The sequence below is a fragment of the Impatiens glandulifera genome, chromosome 5 (genome assembly GCF_907164915.1).
Source record: "Impatiens glandulifera chromosome 5, dImpGla2.1, whole genome shotgun sequence".
NCBI lineage: Eukaryota > Viridiplantae > Streptophyta > Magnoliopsida > Ericales > Balsaminaceae > Impatiens > Impatiens glandulifera.
The window spans coordinates 9,993,752-10,013,377 of NC_061866.1; positions in this window are offsets into that span (position 1 = coordinate 9,993,752).

The following is a 19,626-nucleotide window of genomic DNA, read 5'->3' on the forward strand; positions in this document are numbered from 1 at the left end:
AAAAGAAGGATAGTCCCTATTCAGAGTCCGTGAAGTCATAGGCGCTCTTCTTTTTCTCCGGTTGCTGTTGCCTGGTCTGTTCGGAAGATCGTCGTCTTGTAGACCGAGACCGCAGTTGTGCTTCGACCTCATACGGTGTTTTGTTGTGAAATCTGTTTATTAAAGAGCGGTTTTGTGTATAGCATGCAGTGTTGATAGCCTCAGCCCAGAATTTCTGAGCAATGCCGGAGTCGGCTATCATGGACCGTGCGGCTTCCTTGAGAGTCCGGTTTCTTCTCTCGGCCAGGACATTTTGTTGAGGAGTCCTAGCACTAGACAACTCGTGTCTAATGCCGGATTCATCAAGATATGCAGTTAATGTACTATTGGTAAATTCGGTACCCCGGTCACTTCGAATGCTATTAATGCGAGTTGATTTTTCATTTTGCAAACGCTTAAGGAGTGTAATCAGGTTTGATACAGTTTCACGTTTAGATGGTAGAAATATTACCCATGTATATCTAGAATAATCATCAATAACTACCATGGTGTAAAGCATACCTCCTAGGCTAATGACCTGAATCGGTCCAAATAAATGTGAAGAAGGTCTAAGCATCGGCTAGATTGAATGTTTCCTTTACTCTTAAAAGATGACCTATTTTGTTTACCCATTTGGCATGCTGAACAAACCTTATCCTGGTTAAATACTATGTCAGGAATACTTTCAACTAGCTTTTTACCGCGAATGTAGTTTAAGGTTTTCATGTTTAGATGATTTAGTCTCTTGTGCCATAGCCAGGTTTGATCAGTCTTAGCTATCATGCATATAGGATATTCTACTCTGGTTTTCCAGTCTACCTTGTAAATGTTACCTATCCTATTTCCGGTTAGTAGTACAATACCCTGAGAATTCTTAACTAAGCATGCATGTTTAAGGAATTCTACAGTATATCCAGCATCACACATTTGACTGATGCTAAGTAGGTTAAAACTTAGGTTTTCAACTAAGAGTACATTATCAATAGTTAGGTTACCATGGACAATCTTACCCTTGCCCACAATTTTACCTTTTGAGTTGTCGCCGAAGGTGATTAGAGCACCGGTTGCTGATCTGATATCGGTTAACAAATTGCTGTTTCCGGTCATGTGCTTGGAGCAACCGCTGTCCAAGAACCATTCGGAGTTTCCTAGCCGTTTCTTTGGGTCCTGCAAAATGTACATATTTACAACTGTTTGGTACCCACATTTACTTGGGTCCACATGCGATTAGTCCCTTAGGTATCCAAACCTTGATGAACCGGACAGTCTTCTTTGCTAGGGTTTTAACTGTCCTTTTGGCACTCGGTCTCGTGTATTTCGGTTTTCCTTCAAATGTCCTAAATGGTGGTCTTTGATTCGGTGATCTGTGGTTTGACCTACGCGGTTCAGGGAAGTTTTTCTTATATCTGAGGATTTCGGTTTTTCTTTTCTCAGGGTCAAGCCATGAGTCGGTTGGACCAACATAATCGTATTTTAGCTTCTCTTCCCTATAATATGCGGTCTCCTCTTCTTCAGCTGTCCAGGTGCTCTTAAGAAATTTTATAAAGGGAAGATTTCCTCTTGTAAGCCTTGCTTTCTCTATGGGTTTTCGGTCTTTAGAGCTATTCTCGTATCCTAGGCCAAACTTGCAACGAGGATGTCTGTAGTGTTTGTTCATGTTTTTCACTATATCGCTAGATCTCTTATAGGCGGCCATCTTATATTGAAGTCGGGCATTTTCTTCCTTGGTTAGTTCCCTAGTAGGTTCACTAGATTGTTCGGTCTTGGGATCTAACTCGGTTTCTAGAGTAGGAGTATCATCAGGTTGTATAGCTTCCGGTTCGGTTATGATAAGTACCTCTGGTTCTGTCGGAGTGGGTATTATGGGATCGGTTCTAATGTTGAGGTGCTTAGGTAGCATGGTCAGTAGGTTCTTATATTCTTCTACCATGTCATTCAATGCTTCATATAACTCGTCTTTAGTAAATTCATCATAGGGGGAATCAAATACCTGTTCCTCATTTGCCATGAGGCACGTGAGCTCATCATCGCTGTCACTGCGAGCCCACAAACTTCCACCATCGTCGGCTATTAGTGCTTTCGGTACCTCACTTCCTTCACCGGCTTGTTGGTAATTGTTTCTGTCATTTTGATAGTCCGGTTTCTGGGTATCCCTTCTTGGTTTCCTGCATTCCCACTTAAAGTGTCCCAAACAGTTACAGTTGTAGCATCTTACATTGGATTTGTCACCATAGTAGTTGTTCGTTGGTTGGCTTCTTTTCATGAACCTCCCAAATTTCTGTGCGAGCATAGCCATGGCGTCCTCTGTAAACTGTTCGGCTGTTCTGATAGGTACAGGTGCAGGAGCCGGTGTCGGTGTCGGTGCAGGTACAGGAGCAGGTACAGCCGGTTCTGCAGATGTGATTAGTGCTCTAGTTGATGTTGAGGCCGAGACTTCCTCTTCGGTTCTAGATCTCATTTCGAACTCATATGCCTTGAGATCTTCGAATACATCGTATAGTTTCATCTTACGTAGGCTCTTTGACTCCCTCATTACCATTGTTTTTATGTCCCAAGCACTTGGAAGGGATCTCAAAGCTTTCATAACTACCTCTTTGTTCTCATACTTTTTGCCCAGAGTTGCTAGTTCATCCAACACACCAGTGAACCGGTCACTGTATTCCTTCATAGATTCTCCTGGTTTCATTTTGATACTTTCGAATTTCTGTGTGGCCATCATTATTTTGTTCTCCCTTGTTCTTTCATTTCCTTCAAAGATCTGAATAACTGTGTTCCATGTCTTCTTTGCGGTTTTGCAATCTCTGATCTTGCAATATGTGTTTTTGTCTACGCTGTTGGAGATCCGGTTTCTTGCATGGTTGTCCAGATTGTTCCTTCTTCTATCTTCAGCCGTCCATTCTTTTCTATCTTTATCAATGAATATCGGTCCTTCGGTTAGAATGGACTCCATTTCATCATCCAAGGTGACTAGGTGCAGGTGCATGCGTGCCTTCCAGTTGGCAAAGTCATCACCTTCTAGCATTGGAGGCCTATCCTGATACATGTTTGCTTGAGTATTGAAACTAACTGCTCTGATACCAATTGTTAGGATCTAGGTCGCCGCTGGTGGACCGGGGGTTGGACCGGTTAGCGGTTCTTACTCGTAGGGTGGTGGTTAATCCGGTTAGAGATTAACACCGGGGTTTCAATACTACACAACCTGTCACAAACCCTTGAACTAGGTTCAAGCGCGGAAGAGGTTTGCTTTCAGGTTGAAGCGGCACACTTGTATGATAGGCGGAATCGGTTTCGGATGATGGAGATTTGAAGAATGGTGAGTCGGTTTCGGTAATCTGGAAATTCGGTATTGTTAGTATAAAGTCGGTTTGGAGCGGTGTAGTTAAGTTAGTCGGTTAGATGATGAAGCCGGCAAAAAGTAAATAACACAACAGATTTTATGGATGTTCGGAGATAAAACTCTTACGTCACCCCTTCCTCTCGAAGCCGCGAGAAGGATATTCACTAAGGAATACAAGTACAATCCAATCGAGACTTATTTTCTGCTCGATAATACTCTTACAATTCACACCGAAATTGTAACACACACTTAGAATTTAGCACTTAGGCTTTCTAAAACAGCACACTCTTATCACTTGTAGTAAATGCTCTTAACGCTTCACTTGTCTAGCTTGATATCTCGCTTAAGTCACTTGTCCCGCTTTTTGTTGCTTGTCCCGCTTTTTGTTGTTCTTCAACTGCCTCCTTTTATAGGTGAAATATGTCAACGGTCATATTTCACTGCCTTGAATTTGATTGGCTGATCAGAAGTGCAGTGATTCAGTGTTTCAGAGGTTCAGACCTGCGGTCGTCTCCTCAGACCTGATGGTCAATCTCAGACCTGGCATTATGTCTCAGACCTGCCGGTCTGTTCTTCCGGTTTGTAAGACAGACCTGCTGGGTTTGTCTTTTACTCAATGTAGGCACTGTCTGTTTGGACAGTTGTCTGTACTTTGAAGATTTCCTTTCTGGCTTATCCCGAAGTAGAAGGATCCGGTAGTACTGTTTTCTGCAGCCTACAGTCTTTCCTCAGACTTGCATGGATATGGAAGTGTTTAGTCTGCTCCTTTGGTATCGTTCTCAACAGATACCCGAAATGTCTTCTTGTACTGGTCGGTCATTTGACTTGGCCGAATGTCTTTGGTAGTGATGTAACCGGACTTCTTCCGGTTATTCTTGTCTTGTGGATGATCGGCTGTTTGATGGTTCCGGTTTTGAGCTTTGGCCGATCCTTCCTTTGTGCGGTCACGTTCCGAATACTCTTGATCGGTTTGGTAGCTTGACCGGTTAGGTTTCTTCAGTCGGTTCTCTTGTTCATCCGGTCCGGTTCCTTGTTCCTGCATGGAGAGTTTATTTAAGTTAGGTATCTTTGAACCGGTCTGAATTTATCTAACAATTTCTCCCTTTTTGATTATTTTATTTAAAATTATCAAAATCATGTAAGTTTGCAACCGTAGGCCGGTTGTTTTTGTTTGTCCGGTTTTTGAAAAAGACTTAGAGAATTTTGCGAAAAATTTTGAGAGAATTTTGAGAAAGGTTTTGGAAGAGTCTTTATCTTTTATCTTATCAATTTCTCCCTTTTTGATTATTTTATTTAAAATTATCAAAACTAAGTAGAAATGCAAAATAAGGCCAGATTCAAAAATAGCTTTATATATTTATATGTAGATGACCGGAAAAGACAAAATATATAGAAATACTAAGGCCAGTAAGAAAAGAAGGATAGTCCCTATTCAGAGTCCGTGAAGTCATAGGCGCTCTTCTTTTTCTCCGGTTGCTGTTGCCTGGTCTGTTCGGAAGATCGTCGTCTTGTAGACTGAGACCGCAGTTGTGCTTCGACCTCATACGGTGTTTTGTTGTGAAATATGTTTATTAAAGAGCGGTTTTGTGTATAGCATGCAGTGTTGATAGCCTCAGCCCAGAATTTCTGAGCAATGCCGGAGTCGGCTATCATGGACCGTGCGGCTTCCTTGAGAGTCCGGTTTCTTCTCTCGGCCAGGCCATTTTGTTGAGGAGTCCTAGCACTAGACAACTCGTGTCTAATGCCGGATTCATCAAGATATGTAGTTAATGTACTATTGGTAAATTCGGTACCCCGGTCACTTCGAATGCTATTAATGCGAGTTGATTTTTCATTTTGCAAACGCTTAAGGAGTGTAATCAGGTTTGATACAGTTTCACGTTTAGATGGTAGAAATATTACCCATGTATATCTAGAATAATCATCAATAACTACCATGGTGTAAAGCATACCTCCTAGGCTAATGACCTGAATCGGTCCAAATAAATGTGAAGAAGGTCTAAGCATCGGCTAGATTGAATGTTTCCTTTACTCTTAAAAGATGACCTATTTTGTTTACCCATTTGGCATGCTGAACAAACCTTATCCTGGTTAAATACTATGTCAGGAATACTTTCAACTAGCTTTTTACCGCGAATGTAGTTTAAGGTTTTCATGTTTAGATGATTTAGTCTCTTGTGCCATAGCCAGGTTTGATCAGTCTTAGCTATCATGCATATAGGATATTCTACTCTGGTTTTCCAGTCTACCTTGTAAATGTTACCTATCCTATTTCCGGTTAGTAGTACAATACCCTGAGAATTCTTAACTAAGCATGCATGTTTAAGGAATTCTACAGTATATCCAGCATCACACATTTGACTGATGCTAAGTAGGTTAAAACTTAGGTTTTCAACTAAGAGTACATTATCAATAGTTAGGTTACCATGGACAATCTTACCCTTGCCCACAATTTTACCTTTTGAGTTGTCGCCGAAGGTGATTAGAGCACCGGTTGCTGATCTGATATCGGTTAACAAATTGCTGTTTCCGGTCATGTGCTTGGAGCAACCGCTGTCCAAGAACCATTCGGAGTTTCCTAGCCGTTTCTTTGGGTCCTGCAAAATGTACATATTTACAACTGTTTGGTACCCACATTTACTTGGGTCCACATGCGATTAGTCCCTTAGGTATCCAAACCTTGATGAACCGGACAGTCTTCTTTGCTAGGGTTTTAACTGTCCTTTTGGCACTCGGTCTCATGTATTTCGGTTTTCCTTCAAATGTCCTAAATGGTGGTCTTTGATTCGGTGATCTGTGGTTTGACCTACGCGGTTCAGGGAAGTTTTTCTTATATATGAGGATTTCGGCTTTTCTTTTCTCAGGGTCAAGCCATGAGTCGGTTGGACCAACATAATCGTATTTTAGCTTCTCTTCCCTATAATATGCGGTCTCCTCTTCTTCAGCTGTCCAGGTGCTCTTAAGAAATTTTATAAAGGGAAGGTTTCCTCTTGTAAGCCTTGCTTTCTCTATGGGTTTTCGGTCTTTAGAGCTATTCTCGTATCCTAGGCCAAACTTGCAACGAGGATGTCTGTAGTGTTTGTTCATGTTTTTCACTATATCGCTAGATCTCTTATAGGCGGCCATCTTATATTGAAGTCGGGCATTTTCTTCCTTGGTTAGTTCCCTAGTAGGTTCACTAGATTGTTCGGTCTTGGGATCTAACTCGGTTTCTAGAGTAGGAGTATCATCAGGTTGTATAGCTTCCGGTTCGGTTATGATAAGTACCTCTGGTTCTGTCGGAGTGGGTATTATGGGATCGGTTCTAATGTTGAGGTGCTTAGGTAGCATGGTCAGTAGGTTCTTATATTCTTCTACCATGTCATTCAATGCTTCATATAACTCGTCTTTAGTAAATTCATCATAGGGGGAATCAAATACCTGTTCCTCATTTGCCATGAGGCACGTGAGCTCATCATCGCTGTCACTGCGAGCTCACAAACTTCCACCATCGTCGGCTATTAGTGCTTTCGGTACCTCACTTCCTTCACCGGCTTGTTGGTAATTGTTTCTGTCATTTTGATAGTCCAGTTTCTGGGTATCCCTTCTTGGTTTCCTGCATTCCCACTTAAAGTGTCCCAAACAGTTACAGTTGTAGCATCTTACATTGGATTTGTCACCATAGTAGTTGTTCGTTGGTTGGCTTCTTTTCATGAACCTCCCAAATTTCTGTGCGAGCATAGCCATGGCGTCCTCTGTAAACTGTTCGGCTGTTCTGATAGGTACAGGTGCAGGAGCCGGTGTCGGTGTCGGTGCAGGTACAGGAGCAGGTACAGCCGGTTCTGTAGATGTGATTAGTGCTCTGGTTGATGTTGAGGCCGAGACTTCCTCTTCGGTTCTAGATCTCATTTCGAACTCATTTGTCTTGAGATCTTCGAATACATCGTATAGTTTCATCTTACGTAGGCTCTTTGACTCCCTCATTACCATTGTTTTTATGTCCCAAGCACTTGGAAGGGATCTCAAATCTTTCATAACTACCTCTTTGTTCTCATACTTTTTGCCCAGAGTTGCTAGTTCATCCAACACACCAGTGAACCGGTCACTGTATTCCTTCATAGATTCTCCTGGTTTCATTTTGATACTTTCGAATTTCTGTGTGGCCATCATTATTTTGTTCTCCCTTGTTCTTTCATTTCCTTCAAAGATCTGGATAACTGTGTTCCATGTCTCCTTTGCGGTTTTGCAATCTCTGATCTTGCAATATGTGTTTCTGTCTACGCTGTTGGAGATCCGGTTTCTTGCATGGTTGTCCAGATTGTTCCTTCTTCTATCTTCAGTCGTCCATTCTTTTCTATCTTTATCAATGAATATCGGTCCTTCGGTTAGAATGGACTCCATTTCATCATCCAAGGTGACTAGGTGCAGGTGCATGCGTGCCTTCCAGTTGGCAAAGTCATCACCTTCTAGCATTGGAGGCCTATCCTGATACATGTTTGCTTGAGTATTGAAACTAACTGCTCTGATACCAATTGTTAGGATCTAGGTCGCCGCTGGTGGACCGGGGGTTGGACCGGTTAGCGGTTCTTACTCGTAGGGTGGTGGTTAATCCGGTTAGAGATTAACACCGGGGTTTCAATACTACACAACCTGTCACAAACCCTTGAACTAGGTTCAAGCGCGGAAGAGGTTTGCTTTCAGGTTGAAGCGGCACACTTGTATGATAGGCGGAATCGGTTTCGGATGATGGAGATTTGAAGAATGGTGAGTCGGTTTCGGTAATCTGGAAATTCGGTATGGTTAGTATAAAGTCGGTTTGGAGCGGTGTAGTTAAGTTAGTCGGTTAGATGATGAAGCCGGCAAAAAGTAAATAACACAACAGATTTTATGGATGTTCGGAGATAAAACTCCTACGTCACCCCTTCCTCTCGAAGCCGCGAGAAGGATATTCACTAAGGAATACAAGTACAATCCGATCGAGACTTATTTTCTGCTCGATAATACTCTTACAATTCACACCGAAATTGTAACACACACTTAGAATTTAGCACTTAGGCTTTCTAAAACAGCACACTCTTATCACTTGTAGTAAATGCTCTTAACGCTTCACTTGTCTAGCTTGATATCTCGCTTAAGTCACTTGTCCCGCTTTTTGTTGCTTGTCCCGCTTTTTGTTGTTCTTCAACTGCCTCCTTTTATAGGTGAAATATGCCAACGGTCATATTTCACTGCCTTGAATTTGATTGGCTGATCAGAAGTGCAGTGATTCAGTGTTTCAGAGGTTCAGACCTGCGGTCGTCTCCTCAGACCTGATGGTCAATCTCAGACCTGGCATTATGTCTCAGACTTGCCGGTCTGTTCTTCCGGTTTGTAAGACAGACCTGCTGGGTTTGTCTTTTACTCAATGTAGGCACTGTCTGTTTGGACAGTTGTCTGTACTTTGAAGATTTCCTTTCTGGCTTATCCCGAAGTAGAAGGATCCGGTAGTACTGTTTTCTGCAGCCTACAGTCTTTCCTCAGACTTGCATGGATATGGAAGTGTTCAGTCTGCTCCTTTGGTATCGTTCTCAACAGATACCCGAAATGTCTTCTTGTACTGGTCGGTCATTTGACTTGGCCGAATGTCTTTGGTAGTGATGTAACCGGACTTCTTCCGGTTATTCTTGTCTTGTGGATGATCGGCTGTTTGATGGTTCCGGTTTTGAGCTTTGGCCGATCCTTCCTTTGTGCGGTCACGTTCCGAATACTCTTGATCGGTTTGGTAGCTTGACCGGTTAGGTTTCTTCAGTCGGTTCTCTTGTTCATCCGGTCCGGTTCCTTGTTCCTGCATGGAGAGTTTATTTAAGTTAGGTATCTTTGAACCGGTCTGAATTTATCTAACAATCTATCATTCTTATAAGTTAAAACTTTTATTATAAGAAAATAATACTTAACTATTAAAATAAATTTTAATAATTGTTTTAGAGCAAATAATTAAATAATAGATATTAGAGATGTTGTGTCAAGAAGCGGGAGGATCGCCAGAAACAAAGGAAGTGATCGAATATTAAAAACAGTTCTATAAAAAATAAATAAAATAAGGCAGCTAGACTAAGTTCAGGCAATCTTCTCTCTCAATTTGTTATAGATAATTATGTAGAATAAAAACATGGCTTCTATCAAATTTGTATAAATATTAAATTACATAATAGATACTTATTTGGCGAATATAAGTTCTATTTGAAAATTAAAAAGTTTTTTTACTCTCTTATGGAAATATCAAGATATCTGATTCAAACTATTCTAAGATTTCAAATCCGATGTAAAAAAGAACCGAATGAGAAATAAATAATAGCAAAGTGAGTACTCTTATGGGTAATTTCCCCTTTTTATTAGTTGTTCTATAAGAAAATAAATAATATATAGTTGATACTCTTTTATCTATCTATATATATATATATTAATTTTCTATGGTGCGAGTCAATTGGTCGCGTATATATTGTGTCCCGTATTTTTCAAGAAATTTTAGATAGTAAATTTTAATATTATTCTAAGTAAATTTTAATTATCATATCAATTCACGAAATTAAAAAGTAATAAAAACACCTGAATAAAATTTATTGCGGGATAAAAAGGGTCAAGACGAAGAATCTATAATTAATTATATATGTTATCGAGTTAATAGTGCAATTTGAAACTTTATTTTATTTTTAAATTTAGTTGGAGTTTATTTTGAACAAATTAACCATAGAGTTCTTAATTGATTATTTCTAATGCATTTGATTTTACAACTCACCTTGTACTTAACCCTAATTAATTCTCCTATATTTTTTTTCTCATTCTAGTGGCATTTATTTTTATTTTTATTTTTAAAATATCAATAATAAATTAAAAATGTAATTTGTTTCCGTACCAAAAAAGCTTGACATTAAAAAAATATAAAAAAAATGACGGAAGACCACCCACAACAAAATAATTAAAGTTTTTTTTTATATTAATTTTCATAATATCTTTCTAGTCTTTCAAAAAAAAATGTAAGAAAATATTTATCAACAAAGAGAGTACTTAACATTTTGAAAATTTTAAATGAACCTAGAGATTGAAAATAATGTCTTATTGGAATTTATATTATAATTGATAATAAATCTTTAATGAAATTAGAAGTAATATTATTTTTTGAAAATGATTCATTAAATATAAAAAAAAAATTGAATCGTTTAAGAATAACAAAACAAAATATTATATAAAAAATGTTTAAAATATAGAAAGAAAATAAGAGAGAACAGTAAAGATGGTAGGCCAAAGACAACAAAAATAAAAAATAAAATAAAGTGTACGAAAGTTTTCAAAAGGGAGTTGAGTTCTCCAATCGAATTTACGAAATTTGAATATCAGATAGTGTCAAAATAATTGTTTTATGAATAATACACAAGAAGAGTCTAATACAATTACTAAAATATGACAATTTCTTTCCAATCAAATAATTTATCAAAAGATAATAGGAATAATAACCAAACAATTTAGATACGTTGTTTCGTCTACCTCGATTCAAACTTTCCAATAACTAAAGACACAAATTTCACCCATTAAATTTTAATCCTGCGCTAAAAAAGACTCCAAAATTTAATATTTATGTACAAATATAGATTTATAAAATATGATTAGTTGAATTATTTTATAAAATATTTATAGAATGAATTGACTTTATATGTATTAATTTGTTGATGTGGGTTCTATCTTGTATTCATTATTTTACCTCTATTTCTATCAACTAGTGTTAGTTTTGAGCCGATTTCTTTAATAATTCTCCTTAAACGATTTTTCCCCATTATATATAATTTATTTGAAAATTGTGACTTCATCAATGGGAACATTGTCGAAGGTGGGAATTTTTAACAATTAATTAATGAAGTCTTGAACTTATTTATTCTATAATAATTGTTTAAAAAAATGCAGAAGCCGGAAAGAAGGAATTAATCAATTGTATATTTTAATTGCCATGTACAGTAGGGGAGAATCATAAAGACAAATTTAGACTAAACTGGTTTAATTAATTGGTGTTTAATTAAGTTCATAAAATAATTAGGGTTTGGTACGTGAACTAATTAAGTACATGGATGGGGACATCCGACATTAGATTAAGATTAAGATTAAGATTATTCTTATGATAATTAAATTAAGAAATTTAAATATGTGACTATAATTGAAACTGAGAATTAAGGTTATAATTAAACATGGGGACAAAATCGAAATCCACGGTTACAATGTCGGCTTAAAGAAATGGTTCTTTCCCACGATCATCACATTAATTCCTTGATCTTTATGTGTTCATCATCTTTTTGCTTTTGTCTTTTTTCTGATGAGATGAATAATTAATTTGATTATAATATTTCTCAAATAAATTAAATAAAAATGTATGTATGCCAAGATAATATAAACTTCCCACGTTCTAACTTTTCTTTTAGCTAGCTATCCCATTGAATCTTCAACTGTCGTTAATGTTAAACCTTTTTTCAAAAAAAAAAAGTTAAGAAAAACAATTGAGATGATTAATTATTAATTGCTAACTCAAGTTTAAGAAAAAATAATAGTTAATAGTATACTTGCATGTTTGAAGATATTATCTTCTTTAGATTAAGCTTGTCTAATAAATAATGGTCTGAGTTTAAAAAAATAAAAATAAAAAATCAAGTTAATTACAAATATGAACAGATTAAGCTTGTAATCCCACCATAGCCTTCCCTAAGCTTCCTTCTTTGCACCTTTTGAATGTTTCTCGGTGGTCACTTCTCTTGCATCCTTAAAGGACTATTTTGCGATGAAAACGTCTTAAGAACAATTTCAATAAAGCATTTGATTATGATACAAACCTTTTTTTTAAGAACATTCAACAAGTTAACACGTATTTAAGTTTCGTATAAAGACCTTAATACGAAAAAATGAGTAATTATACCTATAGCACTTTTCACCATCCACAAATGCATAATTTTTATGGTTTAGGGGCTCTCTCTCTATATAAATATATTTGTATTTGATTTTTTTCAATGTTAATAAGATTTTTGCAATTTAATCAATAAACCCATCACATTTCCTTCTAATCATCTATCTCAATAATATTATTAATTTATGTATTATTGATCATAATTAATCCAATTGTTTTTTGCCATTTATATGATTGTGCTTACTTAATTATATGATAATGATTAGGGGTAAGAAGTGTAAGTGATCTTCTTCTAATCGTGATTATAATGAGTCTAACTAAGATGAGTTAATTAATGCTTTTGTTTTTAACTCATAATTGCATGTACTTGGTCCATCTATCATCTATGAGTTGTACTTTGCCTGGTGTTGGGCCCCATAATTGACTCTTAATAATGTTTTTTTAATTTTTGCTAACATTTGACTCCCTAATATTCACTAAGAGATAAAATAGAGACATAACCCACAATAATACTTCACAAAATTATAAAATTTGTGTTTCCAAATATTTAAGTCAATTATAGCTTACCTATCTCATTCCTTTCCCATCTTGGAGTATATAATAGCCTCAATATTTTTCTTATTTCAATCATTCTCTTTACTCTAACCATTTTCTAGCATCCATATACATTCCTTTGTTCCCCCCATCATTTGAGAAGAAAAAGATGGAATTCATGACCGGAATGTTTCTCGATGAAGAGTTGGAGTCATTGAACGTAATGTTCTCGGGTATTGAAGAATTTGATCATCATGTGCCACATGATGCTGGTTTGAGCTATGAAAGTTTATCGAACTTGTTGTCTATGGATGATACTAACATGACTATTCTTCCTCCTTTCGATGAGAGCATGTTCCTTTCGTCTACTAATGTGGGAAATGATTGCAATTCCAATCATTTTTCTCAAGAAGGTAGTCCTAGTAGTGGCATTGATGGTAGTTTTCTTCCTATACAAAGTTATGACCAAAATTACAACCACATCCTCAAGTCCATGGATTCTTACATGATGAATGAATATCCAAACAACAATGTCTTGTCCGAACCAGATTTCTCTAATGATGTTATGAACGATATTCTTTGTATGAGTGGACAAATATGCGGTGGCAATGAGAAGGTGAGGAATGAACAAGCATCTATCGATGAACCAAGCTTGAAGAGGAAGATTGATGTCGAAGAAGCTCACTCAATCTCCATGTCTCCCAAGAAGAAATCTCGCATTTCCAAAGATCTAGTAAGCAAACTAAAATAAATAAAGTTGATCTTAGTTGGTTTGTTGTAGAAATTTATAAAATTAAACATTTGATGTAGGTGAAAAAATGTAAGGAGAACATAACCTCGAGGAAGAAGAAACAAAAGATGATTGAAAATGATACTAACAACGACGAAGAGGGTAAAAGAGGAACAATTTGTCCAAGCTCTAGTGGGTATATCTCGGAAGACGATTCAAATGCTTCTCAAGAACTCAATGGAGGGGCAAGTTTGGAATCCAAAGAATCTCCTCAAGCTAAGATCAAAACAAGAGCGAGTCGAGGAGCTGCCACCGATCCTCAAAGCCTCTATGCGAGGGTAAGCTCCGACAAAATCATCAAACATGTTACCAAAACAAACAAAATCACGAGAAAAATAAAAACTGTCACTATATCGAATAATTGCATTATCAAGGATTTTGTTGTATATTAGGTCAAACAAAGTTACCAAAACTCTAACAAATGAAATGAACAAAACAAAATTGAAATTAACTACACCAAGTTAGTCAACAACTTGGAAGTAAAAAAATGAAAAACATTAATTTTTTTGTATTACTACCAATTTAAGATGGCTTGCAAGGTTCATTGAATATAACAAAAATGTTATTGCTTTTGATTTTTTTTTTTAAAGAAAACGTGTATATTCATAATTATAACTATTTTACTTGAATTTTAAAATCTAAATTTCTTTCTACTTAAATAAACTTGCAGAAAAGAAGAGAAAGGATCAATGAGAGGCTTAGAATCTTACAGAACCTTGTCCCTAATGGTACAAAGGTAAGCCTTATAATATTTACTAATTTATTAAATAGAACAAATCAACACTTAAATAATGAAAAGTTTTACTAATTACTCTATGAATTTTATTCAACAATATTTCAGGTTGATATTAGCACAATGCTGGAAGAGGCTGTTCATTATGTCAAGTTCTTGCAGCTACAAATCAAGGTGATTATTATAATGTTTTTTCAAATAATCGAGTATAAACATTTGGACCAAATCAGTTCAATAAAATTTTAGAACCCATAATTAAAGAACACATCATGTATGTGCTGCCATTTGCACGATTTCTTGCAATGATCACACATGTTATGTCTTATTTTCATCTAAATTCAAAAATTAAATCATATATTAAATAAACACATCATTATTAGGATTGGCAAGAAAAAGGGTTATTCATTTTATTTATAATTTAATTTTTAATGTCATTTTTGCAATTATTGATTTTAAGATCAATATTGGGAATTGTGTTAGTTACATATATTAAAGAGTTAAAAAGGTATTCATAGATATAGATGATATTTTAATATTTTAATAAATAAATTGAGTGATGTGATGAAATAAAGAGTGATTTTTTTTTTTAAATCTCAACTGAACAAGGTCTTAGGGTTTGGTCACGGGCGAACATGTAAATATCATCGTCATTTTGTTTAAACTTGATGGGAACAAAACTTTCATGTTGGAATTGATAATTCAAATCGATTTTTGTGGGCGAATTGAAATTGATATGCCTTTTGTTTGTACAGTTATTGGGCTCGGATGAATTATGGATGTTTGCCCCTATTGCCTACAATGGGATGGATATTGGCCTCTACAAAAGACTAGGGGACCCAACTCTTTGAACACCTAAAAGGATTTGCCAAATTCCAACCAATCCATACAAAGTTATTGCTGATCTTGAAGAGGCCTAAGTAAATTAATCAAACTCTAATATAAAAATGAATATATATATATAGTGAGACAATAATGACATTCATTTTCTTGGTAATTAATATTATTACATATGACAATAACTAAGACATGTTAATCATTTCCAACATGTAGAAGTTTGAATTGTTTCCTTTCTTTTCTTATGGAAGAGTAATATGTAATATCCTCACGGCTAAATACTTAAAAGCTATAAATTTTATTGTTTGATGTACATAATTACTTCATGCAAATCATGTATACTGTTCTTTGGCATGAGGTTGAATTTTTCAAGTAATTAACTTTAGTTTTTTCATACTTAATTTAATTAGGACGAGCAATAAGCTTTTTATATTATTATTAATGTTAATCTGGACTAGGGGCGTAAACGAGTCAAGAGTAGCTCGTGAGTACCTGGTCAAAGCAAGACTCGAACTCGATTAATTTGACCGAACTTGAGCCAAGTTTGAGTAACTTGATTTTGTAATGAATTGGAGTTCAAGCTTTATAATTTTAGTTCGAGAGTAGTAATATTATATACATTTATATTTATATTTGTAGTTTGAGTAACTTTATATTATATTATATTAATATATAAAATAGAAACTCTAAACATTTTCATCCACTCTAAGTGACAATCTTCCATCAAACTCATTTTCTTCTTATTCATCATTTCTCTCTTGCAATCAAATGCAAATGAGTAAATCAATTTTGAGTAAAATATGTAATTTAAATTAATAAAATTTAATTTTCGAATTTTTCGATTTCGAGTAGCTCGAATTGTTAACAAGCCAAGTTCGAATATAAATTTTGGTATTCGATCGAGTTTGAGTATATATAATACAAATTGAGTCGAGTTCGAGTAGTATGGTACGCGGTTCGACTCGACTGATTTACACATCTAATCTTATATCTAATATACAAAAACATCATTTAATCTTATTTTTTAATTTTTAGAATATATGGTATAAACGATATTCTTCGAGAATTAAAAAAAAACAAAATCCCCAAAATACTCCCGGGAGAATGGTAAGTCCACTCCGAACTCAATATTGTCATCCCTAATTTAGGTTAAAGTTTTTGAAAAAAAATATAATCCCCTGTCAATTGATTTAGAAAATAATCTACTCATTATAGATTCAGAATTAGAAGATTCAAGATAAACAAATATTCAAACTTGGATATAAAAATATTCAACCGAATATCTTTATTAAGGATTGAAAGCAATTCAACATTATTTTAATTATTCAATATGATTGTTATTCAAGTTGAAGTTTTTCAATTGAATTTTAAAAAATCTAAAATTCACAACTGTATTATATATGCTTCAAATATCATAATTTATTCAAATGGATATCCCATTTGCACCAACATTATTTAATATGAATGATTGGTTTATTATTAATATTATGCACTTTTTGAGTTATAAGTTCATTAAATGTTGAAAATTGATTCCTTTATATAGTTAAATAAAATCCATTATAAGAAACTAATATTTGCAATATGTGATTACCAATAGGATCTAAATATTTCATAATCGAATGATCAATAACAAATGAATACATATAAATCGTGAGACTATTGTATGTTATCTTTCTTAATCCTTAAGCAACTGATTTTGTAAGCCAAGGATTAAGACGATACTTGAATGCTCAAATAGTTGAATGTGGTAATTGGAATGCCCTATTTCAAATTTTAATAGTTCATGTTGCAACCATAATGCATCGTCCTATAACGTGAGGTGTAGTTAAGTAACTTATATGTAAATCATATCTTTGACACTAGTAATGTGCAAGAAAAATTTATAGATCAATTTGAACATATAAATTAAACTCTGGTGTGACAATGAAAGACATAATTTTAGTGGTTTTTGTAACATGCATGTTGTAGAGAGAATTACATATTTATTAATTCCGATGTAACCTAGGAGGCTAGGATGATCATCCATTTGTGGAACCATATGAACTTAGGATCCCAACAAATCTATACATTTATGCTCAAAAGGACATTATCTTTCTACGAGATCATATTAATTTGTTTGACTAGAGATAAATGTGTATTCTTTAAGTAATAGAATGATCAATATGAATTAGATATCATTTATTAGAAAGATTAATACATGTTCTTGGGTTTTCTCAAAGACCAAACTTGGTGTGTTTTATTTAGGCCCAACAAGATATCAGAGCAAAAACAGATTTAGGAGTTTAAGGTAACATTTGGAGAAGATTTCCGATTGTGAGAATTTGCATTGTTTGATCGGCTTTAAATATAGCTTGTTGGTTATTTCTGGAGCTACGTTTTGAACGGTGAATATCTGTTTTCCGAGGCTTCTAAGTTAGTTTGAGAGAAACCAGAATTATAGAATTGATAAGGTTAGTTGATCTTATTTTTCTGCTCTTTGTTGTTATTTGTAAGATTATTGTGTGATCTTGATGTAATTGATTAGTGACTCTAGTTTGATTATAACTAGAGTCAACCCATGTTTGTAACCTTATTGATGATATTTGATTGTTAAGTGGTCTGACTGGTCCTGTGGTTTTACTCTCAATTTGAAGAGATGTTTTTCATGTTAAAACTTGTCTTACATTTTCGTTTTGATTTCATTTTGTTTTGCTCATTTTATATACTGATAAGTTAATTGAGAAAATGTTATGTTTTTGAAAAATACATTTTACCATCAAAGTGGTATCAGAACTTGATTTTATCTGAGTATAATGATGAAGACTAACACATCCAGAATGGTGATCTAAAATGATTCTAATTATAATATATGGAAGACTAAAATGAAAATTTTATTTTATGTGAAAAAATTTTCCTTTGTCCGTGTTCTCTTCAGCAAAGCCTGCAGAAAAAATGTCGATGATTGAAAATTTTTGCACGGACAAGTATGTGGTCATATTCTATAATGAGTTGATGACAACATTCTGAACCATATGATTTATATTACTGATGCTCGTACCTTTTGGACTAAACATGAAAAATTGTATGAAGAAAGACAAGTAATAATAAAATTATTTTTGATAAAGCAATTGTTGTCCTTAAGTGATCAAGTTAGTTCTACGATGATTGGCCACTTGAATATTTTTGTGGAAATTATTAATCAATTGGAAGTAATGAAACTCAATTTTGATGACGATATACAGAGCTTATGTTTACTTGGTACTTTGTCTAACTCATGTGATACTTTTAGAACAACTCTATCTAATTCCGCTTCAGATGATGTTCTCTCAATAGATTTAGTAAAAGTAGTGTGTTGGATGAAGAGATGAGACGAAAGACACTAAACTAGCAAAGCCAGCAGAAAAAATGTGGATGATTGGAAATTTTTGTACAGACAAGTATGTGGTCATATTCTATAATGAGTTGATGACAACATTCTGAACCATATGATTTATATTATTGATGCTCGTACCTTTTGGACTAAACATGAAAAATTGTATGAAGAAAGACAGGTAATAATAAATTATTTTTGATAAAGCAATTGTTGTCCTTAAGTGATCATGTTAGTTCTACGATGATTGACCACTTGAATATTTTTGTGGAAATTATTAATCAATTGGAAGTAATGAAACTCAATTTTGATGACAAGATACAAAGCTTATGTTTACTTGGTACTTTGTCTAACTCATGTGAGACTTTTAGAACAACTCTATCTAATTCCGCTTCAGATGGTGTTTTCTCAATAGATTTAGTAAAAGTAGTGTATTGGATGAAGAGATGAGATGAAAGACACTAAACTAGTCTTTACAATCCGAGGTATTGGTTACAGAATCCGAGGGGAAGTAAATGGCGAGATGTAAGTAATCGTAGCAAATCTCATGGGGCTTCTAATAAATGGGCAATGTTGAGTCTCATCATTGTGGCCCGAAGGGCCATATCAAGAAAAATTATTTTAAATTAAAGAAGGAGAACAAGAAGAAAACTCAAAACAAACCCACTACTTCCAACCACAAAGAAGGTAAAAATCATGATGATGTTGCTATTGTTGACGATTTCTTACAATTTGTTATAATGATGTTGAGAATGTTAATGTGTTTGGTGATGAGATGGACTGAATTATGAACAATGGTGCTTCAACTAATGCTACATCACAACGATATTTTTTCTCAACATATGAGGCGGTGATTTTGGTATTCCTCGTATGGACAATAGTGGTCAAGCTCAAGTGGTTGAAATTGGTAATGTTTGTGTTGAGATGGTCAATGACACTACTCTTGCGCTAAAAGGGGTTAAACATATTCCTGATATTTGCTTCAATCTTTATCGGTTGGAAGATTGGATGATGAAGGCTTTTGTAATTCTTATTTTGGCGATGAATGTAAGCTTAAAAGGGGATCAATGGTTGTTGTTAAAGGTAAGAGACTTTCAAATTTGTATATTGTTCGTTCTGGAATATCTAAATG